The following is a 14,791-nucleotide window of genomic DNA, read 5'->3' as shown; positions in this document are numbered from 1 at the left end:
TATCTATCTATCTGTCTGTCTGTCTATCTATCTGTCTGTCTGTCTGTCTGTCTGTCTGTCTGTCTGTCTGTCTGTCTGTCTGTCTGTCTATCTATCTATCTATCTATCTATCTATCTATCTATCTATCTATCTATCTATCTATCTATCTATCATCATCTGTCTGTCTGTCTAACTATCTATCTCTCATCGTCTATCTATCTATCTATCTATCTATCTATCTATCTATCTATCTATCTATCTATCTATCTATCTATCTATCTATCTATCTATCTATCTATCTATCTATCTATCTATCTATCTATCTATCTATCTATCTATCTATCTATCTATCTATCTATCTATCTATCTATCTATCTATCTATCTATCTATCTATCTATCTATCTGTCTGTCTGTCTGTCTGTCTGTCTGTCTGTCTGTCTGTCTATCTATCTCTCGTCGTCTGTCTGTCTATCTATCTATCTATCTATCTATCTATCTATCTATCTATCTATCTATCTATCTATCTATCTATCTATCTATCTATCTATCTATCTATCTATCTATCTATCTATCTATCTATCTATCTATCTATCTATCTATCTATCTATCTATCTATCTATCTATCTATCTATCTATCTATCTATCTATCTATCTATCTATCTATCTATCTATCGTCTGTCTGTCTGTCTGTCTGTCTGTCTGTCTGTCTGTCTGTCTGTCTGTCTGTCTGTCTGTCTGTCTGTCTGTCTGTCTGTCTGTCTGTCTGTCTGTCTGTCTGTCTGTCTGTCTGTCTGTCAAATTCAAATTCAAAAAATTGTTTTATTGGCATGAATGTAAATCGTACAATATTGCCAAAGCTAGGAATATATGAACATAAATAATAATACATATATGAACATAAATAATTATACGTGAACATTAATAATAATATTAATGATGATAATAAACATCAATATAATAGAGGAAAATATTACAACATAACTTAAACTTAAATAAACAGTGTAACAAATTAGAACATTTGATACCACAGTGTTTTAACATATATATACACTCACATGTACTGAGGGTCACTGTGGTGGACAATAGGGAAACACACTGAGGTCAGACGCAACATACACACATTACACACACATTCACCTGCTGTCTCTCAGGCTGTGGCACACACACACGTATCTCGCAGCCAGTGCTGCTGTCTGTCCCTCTCCTAATATTATCTGTATTTTATCTACTTCAGTCATGGCTGTAAAGTTTTTTATTAATGTACTGAATTTGTTTAAGAAGAGGTCTCTTATTGAAATGTATTTTTGACAGTGAAGGAGGAAGTGCGTCTCTGTCTCGATCTCTCCTGTCCTACAGTGAACACACACCCTTTGCTCTCTGGGTAACCAGCTCTTTCTGTGTCTGCCCGTCTCGATGGCCAGACTGTGTGCACTGAGCCTGTACTTGGTCAGGATCCGTCTCTGCTTTGTGTCTCTGACACTCTGGAGATATTCTTCCAATTCATAATTTGACTTTAGAGTTCGATAGAATTGTAATTTACTTTGTAATTTAGTTTCCTGATCCCAATGTTCCAGATATGTATTCTTAGATTGTTTGATAATTTGGTTTATTCTGATGTTTGTGTGAGAAGCAGTGCTGGTCTGAGACTGGTTAGTGTTAGTAGAGTTAGTCGGGTTAGTCAGTCTCAGAACCAGCTGACTGAGGGGACTTTTTTCGGGGTTCAGTTCTTGGGTTTGTAACGCTTTAAAATGTAGCGATTCTGTGGGACTTGCTTTTAGGTGCATCCAGAATTTGAGGGCTCTTTTTTGCATATTAATAATCAATGGGAATCGGCCTAATTCTGCCCTACATACATTATTGGGTGTTTTTCTATGAATTTTTAGGATGAGTTTGCAGAATTCTGTATGTAGGGCTTCTGTTGGATGTCTGTCCCATCTAGTGTAGCTCTGATCACTGAGTGGACCCCAAACCTCACTTCCATACAGCGCTATGGGCTGAATCACACTATCAAAGATTTTACACCAGATTGGAATTGGTAAGTCAATGTTTTGGAATTTTTTCTTAATGGCATATAGAGCTCTTCGAGCTTTGTCTTTGAGAGCATTCACTGCCATACTGAAACTCCCCGATGCAGTGATGACCAGGCCGAGGTAAGTGTACTGCATCGTGTGCTCTAGGGCGGTACTGCCTAGACTGAACTGGTGTCTGTGTTCCTGACATCTGGGCTTTTTCTGAAAGTCCATAATGTTGGTCTTTGTGAGGTTCACTGCCAGGGCCCAGTTCTGGCAGTAGTTCTCCTGCAGGTCCAGGTGCTGCTGTAGTCCGTGTGCAGTGGGTGACAGCAGCAGCAGGTCGTCTGCATACAGCAGGAGCTTGATGTGTTTGTCTCCTAGAGTGAGTCCAGGGCCTGTCGACTGTTCCAGCTGCACCGCTAGTTCATTCATGTAAATGTTGAACAGCGTTGGACTCAGGCTACAGCCCTGCCTCACTCCTCTCTTCTGAGTGAAGAATTCTGTATGTTTGTTGCCAATTCGTATTGCACATTTGTTGTTCGAATACATTGATTTTATAATGTCATAAACTTTACCCCCTACACTGCTTTGTAAAAGTTTGTAGTATAATCCGTTGTGCCAAATAGAATCAAATGCTTTTTTGAAATCGACAAAGCATGCAAATATTTTTCCATTTTTGGTCTGTTTTACGTGTTTATTGATTAGGGTGTGTTGGGTGTAAATGTGGTCAGTAGTTCTGTGATTTGGAAGAAAGCCAATCTGACTCGGACTCAGGACATTGTGCTCGTTAAGGAAGTTTACAATTCTATTGTTTAAAATACTGCTAAATAACTTCCCCAGATTACTGCTCACACAAATGCCTCTGAAATTATTAGGGTCCAATTTATTTCCACTTTTGTGGATTGGGGTTATAAGTCCTTGCATGGCTCCAGATGTCAGGAAAACAGCCTGAACTAAGCACAGTGTTGAATAGTTTGAGCACAGCCGCCTGCAGCTCAGGTGTGCTGTGCTTCAGCATTTCACCCAGGATGCTGTCAGGACCACAAGATTTCTTACTTTTTTGGCTTTTGAGTTTGTTTGTCAATTCTTCGTGTGTAATTGGGAAGTCAAGTGGATTTTGATTATTTTTAATTGTTTCTTCATAAGTTTGTAGATTTTGTTTGATCAGATTATAATTGTCATTGAGTTGTTTTGGTGGGATTTCTTTATATAATTTTCCAAAATGCTTTGTCCAGATATCTCCATCTTGTATTGGTAGGTCTTGTGGTTTAGTTGTGCTCAGATTATTCCACATATCCCAGAACTGATTATTGTTGATTGAGTGTTCTATTTCCTGTAAACTTTTGGTCAGATGGTGTTGCTTTCTCACTCTAATTGTGTCTTTGTATTGTTTTAGTTTTGAACAGTATTCAGATCTTATGTCTGTGTTGTTTGGTTCTTTATGTTTCAGATTTGATAATTTTCTGAGTTGTTTTCTTAATGTTCTGCAGTCTGAGTCGAACCATTTTTCATCTTTTGGTGTTTTTTTAGTATATTTTTTGCCTTTCTTTTTCAATTCACTTTTATATGCTGCTTTTTTAAATATGTATCGTAAAAATATAGTTTAAAAATATAATCGTCTGTCTGTCTGTCTGTCTGTCTGTCTGTCTGTCTGTCTATCTATCTATCTATCTATCTATCTATCTATCTATCTATCTATCATCGTCTATCTATCTATCTATCTATCTATCTATCTATCTATCTATCTATCTATCTATCTATCTATCTATCTATCTATCTATCTATCTATCTATCTATCTATCTATCTATCTATCTGTCTGTCTGTCTGTCTGTCTGTCTGTCTGTCTGTCTGTCTGTCTGTCTGTCTGTCTGTCTGTCTGTCTGTCTGTCTGTCTGTCTGTCTGTCTGTCTGTCTGTCTGTCAGTCTGTCTGTCTGTCTGTCTATCTATCTATACTCTGCTTTTTTCATCCTTTTTTGGAGCTTGGCAGCCCCTGGTCACTGTATGCTTATGCTTTATCGTATAGGAAAGAACAATGTCAACATTCTTCAGTAAATGATGACAGGATTAAATTATTTTACACTATCCCATTAAAAGAGAGAGAGAAAAAAATATAACAAATGTCTTGGTGTGGCCACAAGAGGCCACAATACAGCTATCAAAGTGTATTAGGTCCTTTATTTCAGTTCAGATAGTGTATAACTCACTACTTCTCTTCTTTCACACAATGTCAAGTGTATTACAATGCATTTGGGTCTGAAATAGCTAATGTAACAATGTTCTAGTGAGTCTTACATCTAAGTTTGTTCAGAAAACTAAATATTAAACATTTGACCATCATGCTATTAAATGACCTATTCCATGACTATAAAACTCTGGTATCGCTGATACAACAGAAAACAACTGTCAATCGGATACTAATTACGTTACTAAATTGCTGTTAATGCCCCGTCATTCTGAGCTGTGCATTTTAATGATGTCTCTGATAGGAACGGTTATTGTTGTTATGAACAGATTAGCCACCATATTTTCCCCCGTGATTGATATTTTATGAGCAAAGTCTGTGTGCATCTGGGGTTAAATGATCATTGGATATCGTTATCGCTTATCTGCATGCCAGTTACGTGCATCACGTTTTAGAAAAAAATAGTAGTACTACCATTTTCTTTCATGCTAAAGAGCATATCAGCCTCCCGTCTGCATATTCACTATATACAAAATTATATATTTATAATTTGTTACAATTATGCTCAAACATTAAGGCTGAAACATATCATGCTGTTAACTGCTCCCATGCCGACAACATTGAAGGCTGATAACATTAGTGCTTTCCAGGAGAGGGAAAATCTTTTCCACAGGAAGACTGTCCAGCATATAGAGCTATTGAGAGAGTTCAATGAAAAAAAGAAATCCATCCTGAAACAATATTGCCTTTGTTTGGGAAGGACCCTTCAAGGGTGCTGCAAAATGATCCATCTGACCTTTAAATGTAATTACATTTGGTCTTTTTGGTCCAATTTTGATCTTTATTCATTGATGGACATCCAAAAAAATGACCATGAATTCTAACACCATTTTTTTTTTTACAAGAAACATATAATCCTAAATATTTAATCTTATATTAAATTAAATATTGGAGGTTAAATAAAGGTTTCCTGTCCTCTTGCTGCTCAGGACAGTCACTAGTGTGTGTTTTTGTGGTGCCATCAGTCAATCAGTGTCGTCGTCATGTAATTTTCCAGTTGATTAGTCACATGGCATTTACAGCGCAGGTGATTGGCTCAAAAAGGTTTCAAATCACATACTTCCAGTGGGTCCTCTCCCAGCCGGGCAACCGCAATTGTGATGAATAGGAATGCTAACGGATAGCTTTCTCTAGATATTAGGCCTCCCTAAAAATTAGTCATGCTCTATTTCTGATATGGTCATATCAGCTTTTAAAAGGGAGAAGAAAACATTTCCCATATCTTTTGCTGTTGACGTCAAAGGCGCCCAATCAAACGAGGGTATTTTGGAGCTTTCATGTCATTTGGTTATATTTCAAAGAACACTCTTGAAAAAGTGATCTGGTATTTAATGTTATCAAAACATTAGCACAAAAACTTTATTTAATTCATGCAATGTTTTTCCCTGAAACGTTTTTACATGGACGTTCATCTAAAGTTTTTAAAATTTTTTATATTTGATACTTTTGAATGTTCTCAACATTTGCATAACCAAGAAAACACGTTTTTTTTTAATAGAGGGATATTTTTCATGGTGTTTCAACATAAATATGTGTCTGCAGTATGTACACAACCACCCGATAATGGTGAAAATACACCCATGTATTTTTTATGATCCCCATAAACCATAAATGAGTCAAGGAGTCAATCACATTTTCTATACATTGTGACCATAGACTGTATAAAACAATGGATGTAGTGTCCATGACATCACCCATAGGTTTCTGAAGAGCCTTTTTTGGTGCCCAAAGTGGGCAGAGCTGGCCACCGCCATCTTGGCAGCGCGTCACAGTGGGTCAATCCCGGATAACCGAAAATGGTCAAAGAGGCGGGACGTGGATGGAGCTGAGGTGCCTGATTGCTGAAACCCTGCCAGCCTATAGCTCGACGGTAGGGACAGCAGCAGCAATCCACCGGTCACTCAAGTGGCCACTCCCTTAATTATGCAGAACTGGCTGACCCCTCAGCGTGAGTTTTTCAACTTATTTAGAACGTATTGCTTCATTGTTTCCCTGGTGACGCGTCATTGCTTGTCACGTGACACACCGCAGTCACAATAGTGCTGTACATCCTTAAAAATAAAGGTGCCAGGAAGAACCAAAAAGGGGTTTTCACAGTGATGCCATAGAACAGGGGTGTCCAAAGTCCGGCCCGCGGGCCAAATGCGGCCCCGGGATGAATTTCAAACGGCCCGCAGCGCGTCTATTAAAGGGGTGGTAAAACACATTCTTTTGAAGGCTTGACTGTGTTTGTGGGGTGCACTGTAACATGTGTTCATGCTTCGTTTAAAAAAAAATTGCCTTATTTTTCATATATTTGACCTTTATTCTACACTGCTCTGTCCCTCCTTGTAAAACGGTCTGATGCTTTCCGGGTTGTATGAAGCCAGTCCCTCAAAAATACGCAGTGGGCTCTGATTGGTTAGCTGGCCCAGTGTGTTGTGATTCGCTAAACGCCTAGTGCACGTATGTCGGAAACGTCACGCCCCTTACCTTTACCGGAGGCTGTGCTTTGGTCAGTGTTAGAAACAACGGCGTCAATAAAACCACACCAATCTGAGCCCGAATCAGACCCAGAACATTTGAGTGAAGATGATCGAGCAGAACCTGTTCAGTCCTCAAGAGTAAAGACTGCGGATCTATAATGATCGCTACTGAATGGCACTTTAACTTTTGTATTTTTAGAACGATTATAGCCAAATATCTGTCGCAAGAACTAACCCAAAACAAACACTAAGCACTGGCTTTAACTAGTAAGTTAGCCAAATCACACACAGAACCATGTTTAGCATGCCTGTAGATAAACAATACATAAAAGCTCTAATCAAAGAATCATTTACACTGATGTCAGGTTCGCTGTTGAGATTTTAACGTTAGTGTTTGTAACGTTAGGTGTTCGTCGGATAACGTTAAGTATGAATGAGCATTTAACAGACTGGTTTGCAGAACAGCGTTGTCATCTGTTTACTTCCTTGCTACAACCTATTACAGGAAAACACATTGATGAAAAATAAATCAGACTTACAGGTTGTGGCCCGTGAACAGCTTCTGTTTGTAAATCCAGCTTTCAGGACAAGCCGTTGTGCATATCCTGTATTGAACTCGCGAAGTTTGTGGAAGTTTGTGTTGTCCTCCGTGAAATGTGCAGCGCGCGCGTCGTGTTTTTTTCACGCAGCTGACGTTGTGCAAATCCGGCATTGAAATCGCGAAGACGGTGGATGTTTTCCTCTGTTAGATGTGCTGCAGGGAGCCCTGCGCGCGCCTGATTCCCCGCTGACTCAAACACACGTGCATATAACATGTTTTATGTTAAACGCTCTGCAACGCACCCCCGTCCCAAGGAAGGCTGAACAGAGCAAGTACCCCAGACCTGCAATCCGGATGAAAATAACAGCGTTTCCTCGGCATCGCGGCAACAACACTCCAGCCTAACTATACCACAACAGCGCCGCGATACAAAATGGCCTCACCCCCCCTTATTTAATATTCTCGGAGGAGGGGCTTATGTAAATATTGAGCCTGTTGATGTCACCAACCCTGGAGGAATGTGTGTAGTCGCCTGCTGGCCGTTTGCTGTAGTTCTTAGAAACTGATTTCTTTAAAAGCAAATATCTCCCTTTGCTTTAAACTTTGAACGTTGTAACTTTGCAGATGTTGTTTATGCTCAAGCAGCAACATTACACGTTAGCTAAAGTTAGAATAGTGAAATCGTGGTTTACCACCCCTTTAAAATGGCCAGGGAAACAGCGCCCAAAGCGGAACGAAACAGCGCTACTTGTGCTCTGCGCAACTCGCGAGCTCTGACTCTGAACAAATGTGTTTACCTGTTGAGAGTCTCGATCACGCGACCACTAAACAGCCCGTGAGAAGCGTTCGAGTTCGGTGCAGAGGTCTCCGGTACGAGCTGCGAATCTCTCTGTGATTTGATTTAATTTAAATCCAGTTCAACAGCGTTGACTTAATAAACAACACTAACGTGCAAATCAGCTGAGCCGATTCAAAATACTTTTCAAACAACAATTCGCATTTCGAATTTATCATGGATTTACTGTGGTAACACTACCTGTAACCATGGTAATTTGTCAGAAATGTAGGTTAATATCTAATTTGATTAAATTTGTAATGTAGACATGTATTAAATGAGTAATAAAGGCAAAATTGCAGACTATTTTTTTGTCATAAACTTGCAGTTTTGTGCATTTGTATTTATATGTCTATAGACTAAATACCATTCTATATATGTATGTGTGTGTGTGTGTATATGTATTACTTTTTGCCTTGTGTGCACTGCAAAAAATGCTGTCATTTAGTATTTTTGTCTTGTTTCTAGTCTAAATATATCTAAACATTCTTAAATCAAGATGTTACGAGATAAGTTTTTTAAATATTTTTTCTTGTTTTCTGGAAAATAAAATTTAATTGAAGTGAGTTTTTGTTTAAAACAAGCAAATATATCTGCCAATGCATGGGGTAAGGGGTTTATGGGGTTCATGGGGTTTCTGTTTGGAATCTTTAAGGAAAATTTTGGAAGATTATTTTTCTAATCGATTGGCAGATAATTTAGTTTGTTTCAAGCAAAAACTCAATTCATTTAGATTTTCCCCCCCAGGAATCAAGAAAAAAATATGTAACTTTCCTTAGTAAAAGCATCTTGATTTAAGAATTTTTAGATATTTGGACTGGAAAAAAGACAGAAATACCTAGTCAGAAAAGCATGTTTTGTAGTGTGGTTTTACCTGTGGTGATCTAAATAGAGCACTTATTAAATGTAAATAAGAACAGAGTTCTAACTCTGTAATAATATAAAAATTTCACCCATTAAAACCTTTTGGTTGATGAAAGTTTTACAGATATTGTTAAATATCTATACATTTCCTGTGTCCCATCTCAAGCTACTCTACTGTCAGCTCGAGCTTTTGTCAAATCTGTGTCATGTTTCAAAGAAACAAAACATGTCATATATAAATATATAATAGAAAAGGGACCGGCCCCCGGGTATGTCCACAATATCGCATCCGGCCCCCTTTAAAAAAAGTTTGGACACCCCTGCCATAGAAGAACCATTTTGTGAAAGGTTCTTTAAAGAACCATTTTTTCGAACCATTTTATAGTATAAAGAGTTATTTGGATAATACAGGTTCATGGAACCATACACCCCATCAAAGAACCATTTAAGAACCTTTATTTTTAAGAGTGTATGACTGATGATCTGCTTTCATGTCTGTAATGTCATGATCTGCAAACATCTAAAGACACATCTTTTCCAGCAACACCTGACCAATCAACAATAGCAATTATCACTCTATTCATTTTCTGTTTGTCTATTTAATAATAATATATATATATATATATATATATATATATATATATATATATATATATATATATATATATATATATATATATATATATATATATATATATATATATATATATATATATATATATATATATATATATATATATATATATATATATATATAAACTGTTCTATGTGTTCTGTGCTAGATTAACTGAGACTTGTTACAGCACTTGCATATTATTGCCCTTGACTGTCCTAGTTGTTTCTATTGCACTCATTTGTAAGTCGTTTTGGATAAAAGCGCCTGCTAAATTACTAAATGTAAATGTCATTTTTCCTTTTTATTAAAAATATTCACAAACTTAGCATGAAATATCTGATATTCCGATTGTCAAATATGGTTAAGTGGATGTGTTTTTTTTTTTTAAACACACGTTAGCTGAGCTATATGCGTGATGGACGCTGCCATTTTAGTTTGTGATGCAGTTCGGAGAATCGGACTTCACGTCAATTCATCCACTTCTCCCGAAATACATGAAAGTAAGTGGCCGGTGAACTGGGAGAAGAATAGAGTAAACTTTTAAAGTTACTTACACAATGTGTATTTGGGGGGGTATGGGGGCTATGGGATTGACCTCCTTTTGGAGCCTGTCTCTAGCGGCCAGTCGATGAATTGCAGTTTAAGTCACTTCTGTATTAGATTCAAGAGAGAGACTGGAAGGTTGCCTCTTGATTGTGACGTCACAGTGTAAAAGGCCCCGCCCACGACTGGTGATAGAATCTCCCCTATTAGCTTAGCTCCTCCCCTGAGTGAGCCGTACACAGTCCGTTTTGTTTATCTTCTCGCTAGAGCAGCTAGTGGACACACAAGAATGTCTCAACTACGTGATAAACAATCTAAATGTTCTGTTGTTGGTGTAGACGGACATGTTTGACCGTTGCGCCCGGGTGAGCGTGATTTCACTAAGTACCTCGTGATCAACATCTTTGTTGATCCTGGAACAACATTCCAATCAACCAATTAGATTTGAGGGACACGTTTACAGTTTATGCCAACTTTAGGCTTACAACAAGGTTTGGGTGCTCCTACATCAGTGTTATTCATCTATCATTTCCCTCTGATTTTAGGGATAAGTTATGGGTATGGTTAGGTCTAGGAGTAGGATAGGGTTAAGACAAAAATTTTGGACAGGAATGTCAACAAAATATGTTGATCCAGTACCAGGTCTTTCTTGGCAAAAACAGCCTCTCGTGCAGGAAATGGCATTCTAAAAACAGCACTCAAGTTAAAAGGAGTTTAACTTTTAAAAACACATCTCAACACCTTGTGTTTTCCCCTGCCTGTGATGAAAGATGTGCTTTGTGTGTGAATGGCTTTGAATGGGAGAAAAAAAGCAAGGTCAGTCTAACATGTGTTTACCATAAACTGTAAAACAAGATTCTAGATAACTTTTCCAGATTTTTTCCCCCCAGTGAAGTAAGTGAAGCCGCCAGTGTCCAAATATGGCGCTGACATCTTGGGTCTCCAGTCTGCGCAGTGAGCGTGAAGTTGAGCCGCGTTATCAAGGTCCCGCCCACACTCCCGCCTAATCAATCACACACCCCTGAACTTTTGTGAAATAAACAGTTATGGAAATGTAGAGATTAAAGTTAAAGCTCCAATCTCCTCCCGAAGTTCCCGAAAAAAAGTCTGTTGGTGCCTCAGACACTACTTCACTCAGAGAAGCTGTCAATCTCAGCTGTCAATCATAACGTCACACCCCCGTTTTTATAGCGACAAATAACTAACTAGAACCAAACTTATGACCTATACTGCATCCAGCCACCTGGGAGCGATTGAGACACTTTGGCTTGACTTTTCGGGACACATGTGGCCTCTTGTTGTTTACATAGAAAATAATGGAAAATTGGAATGCAAAAACACGTTCTATGGAAACGGACCCCTCTGTTCTGTTTTGTTGTTGCTGGAGTATCCAGGCACGAACTGTAAAATGTTGTGTTTATGCCATGCCGTAATTACTGTAATTTCGAGATGACAAAAGCTGTTATTCTGAATTCTACATGTCTATTGCAACATTATCAACAATCCTAAATTAATCTGCACCAGTCAGGTGGTACAGCGACCACATGGTAGCTCTCAGAAAATTCCCAGGTTACAATCTGTAATTACGAGTTGAGGACATGAGTGCTTTTTACATGTTGGAATCACGTAATTATTAGGGTAGTAGGTAGCCTGGATGCCAGCCGAACTTAGCCCCGCCCTCAACAATTGTGCTCGGGCAGTTCGGTCTGGACTTTCTCCATAGAGGAGTAATTATGCCCGAACAGAAACTGTTCGGACCAATGAAATTGTCAGGGCGGGCTTTAGACGATGATGGACAGATGATAAACAGTAACATAATCATGCACGTCACCAAAGAGCGCTTGGGTTGAGTTTGTTTTAATCCTAAACGGAGAACTTGTTCGTATATGCATTCACCTACTATTTCTCTCAGAAATGATGATCGTGTTGGTAAGTACTCTGTGTATCCTTAAATTCTTTTTTTACAACACCGGCAAAGATCGTTTAAACTCATCGTTTTCTTCTAACGTAACTTATTCCAGCGTGCATGCAGACAGGGTTGCCAAGTTTTTACAACAAAACCCGCCCAATTGCTACTCAAAACTAGCCAAAAACAAGCCCAATAGCTTTCCGGGGGGGGGTTCTCTGGGAAAAAAATGGCATTTGGGGGGTAAAATATATATTATTTTGGCAGGGCTGCCTGCTAAAATTCACATTCCTGGGTCTGTATATCACATAATTGGGGTCGCTTCAACCCGCGGACATGATAAACAACCCGCGGACTTGACAACACAGTGCAGTTGAGTTCTGTTGACATTTGACAACTAATGTTATGCGTCGCTCCATTGCTCTGATTGGTTGTAGGTCTATCCAATTGAGGTCTTTCCTGGCTCGGTTGAAACACGCCCATAATCACAGCCCAACGGAGCAGTATCAGACTCAAATTCTGACTAGAATTGAGTATGACGACGTCAGGCTAGGTAGTAGGCCTTTATCACAGAGGAATTGAATACCGGAAGTGCGCGTCGAAGCAGTGCGTTGATTCTTCCGGTTATGCACGTTTTCAATGTGCTGTTAACACCTAGCTGAACAAACGTCACTTAACATAAGCATCTGGAGGATGATTTAAAAATCCGGACATGGCATGGCGCTAGCAACGCCAAGGTCATGGGTTCGATTCCCAGGGAAAGTAAGAACTGACAAAATGTAAAATGTGTACCTTGAATGCAATGTAAGTCGCTTGGGATAAAAGCGTCTGCCAAATGCGTAAATGTAAACTTGTAGTTTTTTAATCCAACATAAGCAGAGGGTCGTAAACATAGGTGATACACACTGTGTCAGTGCTCGTCTAAATAGTGACCGCGATGAAGTGTGTGTGAGACCTGACGAATAAGATCTGAATGAACATATTTATTTATTTGTATTAAATATTTTAGTCATTATTCTGTCATTTTTCATTGTTGATCATTTCACTGTATATGTAATTCACACATTTATGCCAAAATTCAGTCACGCTGTTAACGTATTACTGTTTAAGATTAATTAAATGTTTAACATCGTTAAATTTCTTTAAGGCAGTTACCGCACATTCATTCATCAATTTAATACTGCTGTCATGAAAGTGATCCATGGTTTTATTACAAATAAAATAAAAATAAAAACATGGTTAATGTAGTTTAACCATGGTATTTGTAGTAAATACAAATGGTAGTCAATCCACAAAAAAAACAAAAACAGATTTACTACATTCTTACTATAATAAAACCATGGTTAACTTTGGTAAGGGTGTTTATCAGTCATCATGAAGCTTCGAAGCGTTATGAATCAGTGAGTCGATTCAGCAGTTTGGATCGGCAAATTTCAGCAGTTTGGCGGTTTGACACGCGATCCGAATCATGATTCGACTCGCTGATTCATAACGCTTCGAAGCTTCATGATGCCGTGTTTTGAAATCGTCATCACTATATAAGTCGTTATTTAGGGTTTTTTTGCACACAAAAACTATTCTCGTCACTCCATAAAGTTATTGTAGAACCACTGTAGTGAGATGGACTTTGTAACGACGTCTTTAGTACCTTTTATGGGTCTTGCGAGTGTACCGTGCATTGTGCCAATGGAGGCCTTTCAGAGCCATCAGATTTCAACTAAAATATCGTCATTTGTGTTCCGAAGATGAACGGAGGTCTTACGGGTGTCGAACGATATGAGGGTAAGTAATTAATGACAGAATTTTCATTTTTGGGTGAACTAACCCTTTAACAAAGCTTGAAATGTATGTCCTTACTACTGACAATCAATTTGGGTTCAAAAGAAAGCATGGAACTGACCTGTGACTCTATGCTCTTAAAGAGATTGTTTTTAGGTACACAAGCCTGAATACATCTATATTCTTGTGTTTCATTGATGCGTCAAAGGCATTTGATAGAATAAACCATGAACGATTGTTTGTGAAATTACTAGATAGAGGTGCCCCTACATTTTTAGTGAGAATTTTAGTGTTTTGGTATGCCCATCAAACGTTTCTGGTTAAATGGAACAATGTAGTATCTGCTCCATTTCATGTTAGCAATGGAGTGCGACAAGGAGGAATTATGTCTCCTATTTTATTCAATGTTTATATGGATGAATTATCAAACCAGTTAAATAGGTTAAAACCTGGTTGTCTTGTGGGCAATTCTATTGTTAATCTTCTTATGTATGCAGACGACCTGGTCCTGCTCTGTCCATATAGTGCTGGGCTGAAGCAGATGCTGAAGGTGTGCTCTCAGTATGGCATTGACTATGATATAAAGTATAACGCTAAGAAAAGTCACATAATGATAGTTAGAAGCCATGAGGACAGGAAATCAACTTTTTCGATCTTTTATTTGTCAGATAGCCCTATTGATATGTGTAAGGAAGTTAAATATTTAGATCATGTCATATCTAATGATTGGACGGATGACAAAGATCTGTATCGTCAGCGATGTAAAATTTATTCTCAAGCTAATATGCTTATTAGGAGGTTTTCTATGTGCTCTGACTCTGTGAAGTGCTCTCTGTTTAGAGCTATATCACACTGCTGTATACTGCTCAATTGTGGTCTAACTATAAGAAAAAGAGTATGCAGAGGCTCAAGGTAGCATACAATGATGCAATGCGGTTGCTGCTTTGTGTCCCTTGGTGGCATAGTGCCAGTCATTTGTTTGTGTCTATTAAAGTGCCAACTTGG

The sequence above is a fragment of the Gobio gobio genome, assembly GCF_949357685.1.
Source record: "Gobio gobio genome assembly, chromosome: 20".
In the NCBI taxonomy this organism is placed as follows: Eukaryota; Metazoa; Chordata; class Actinopteri; order Cypriniformes; family Gobionidae; genus Gobio; species Gobio gobio.
Note: the sequence above shows the minus strand (reverse complement) of the source record.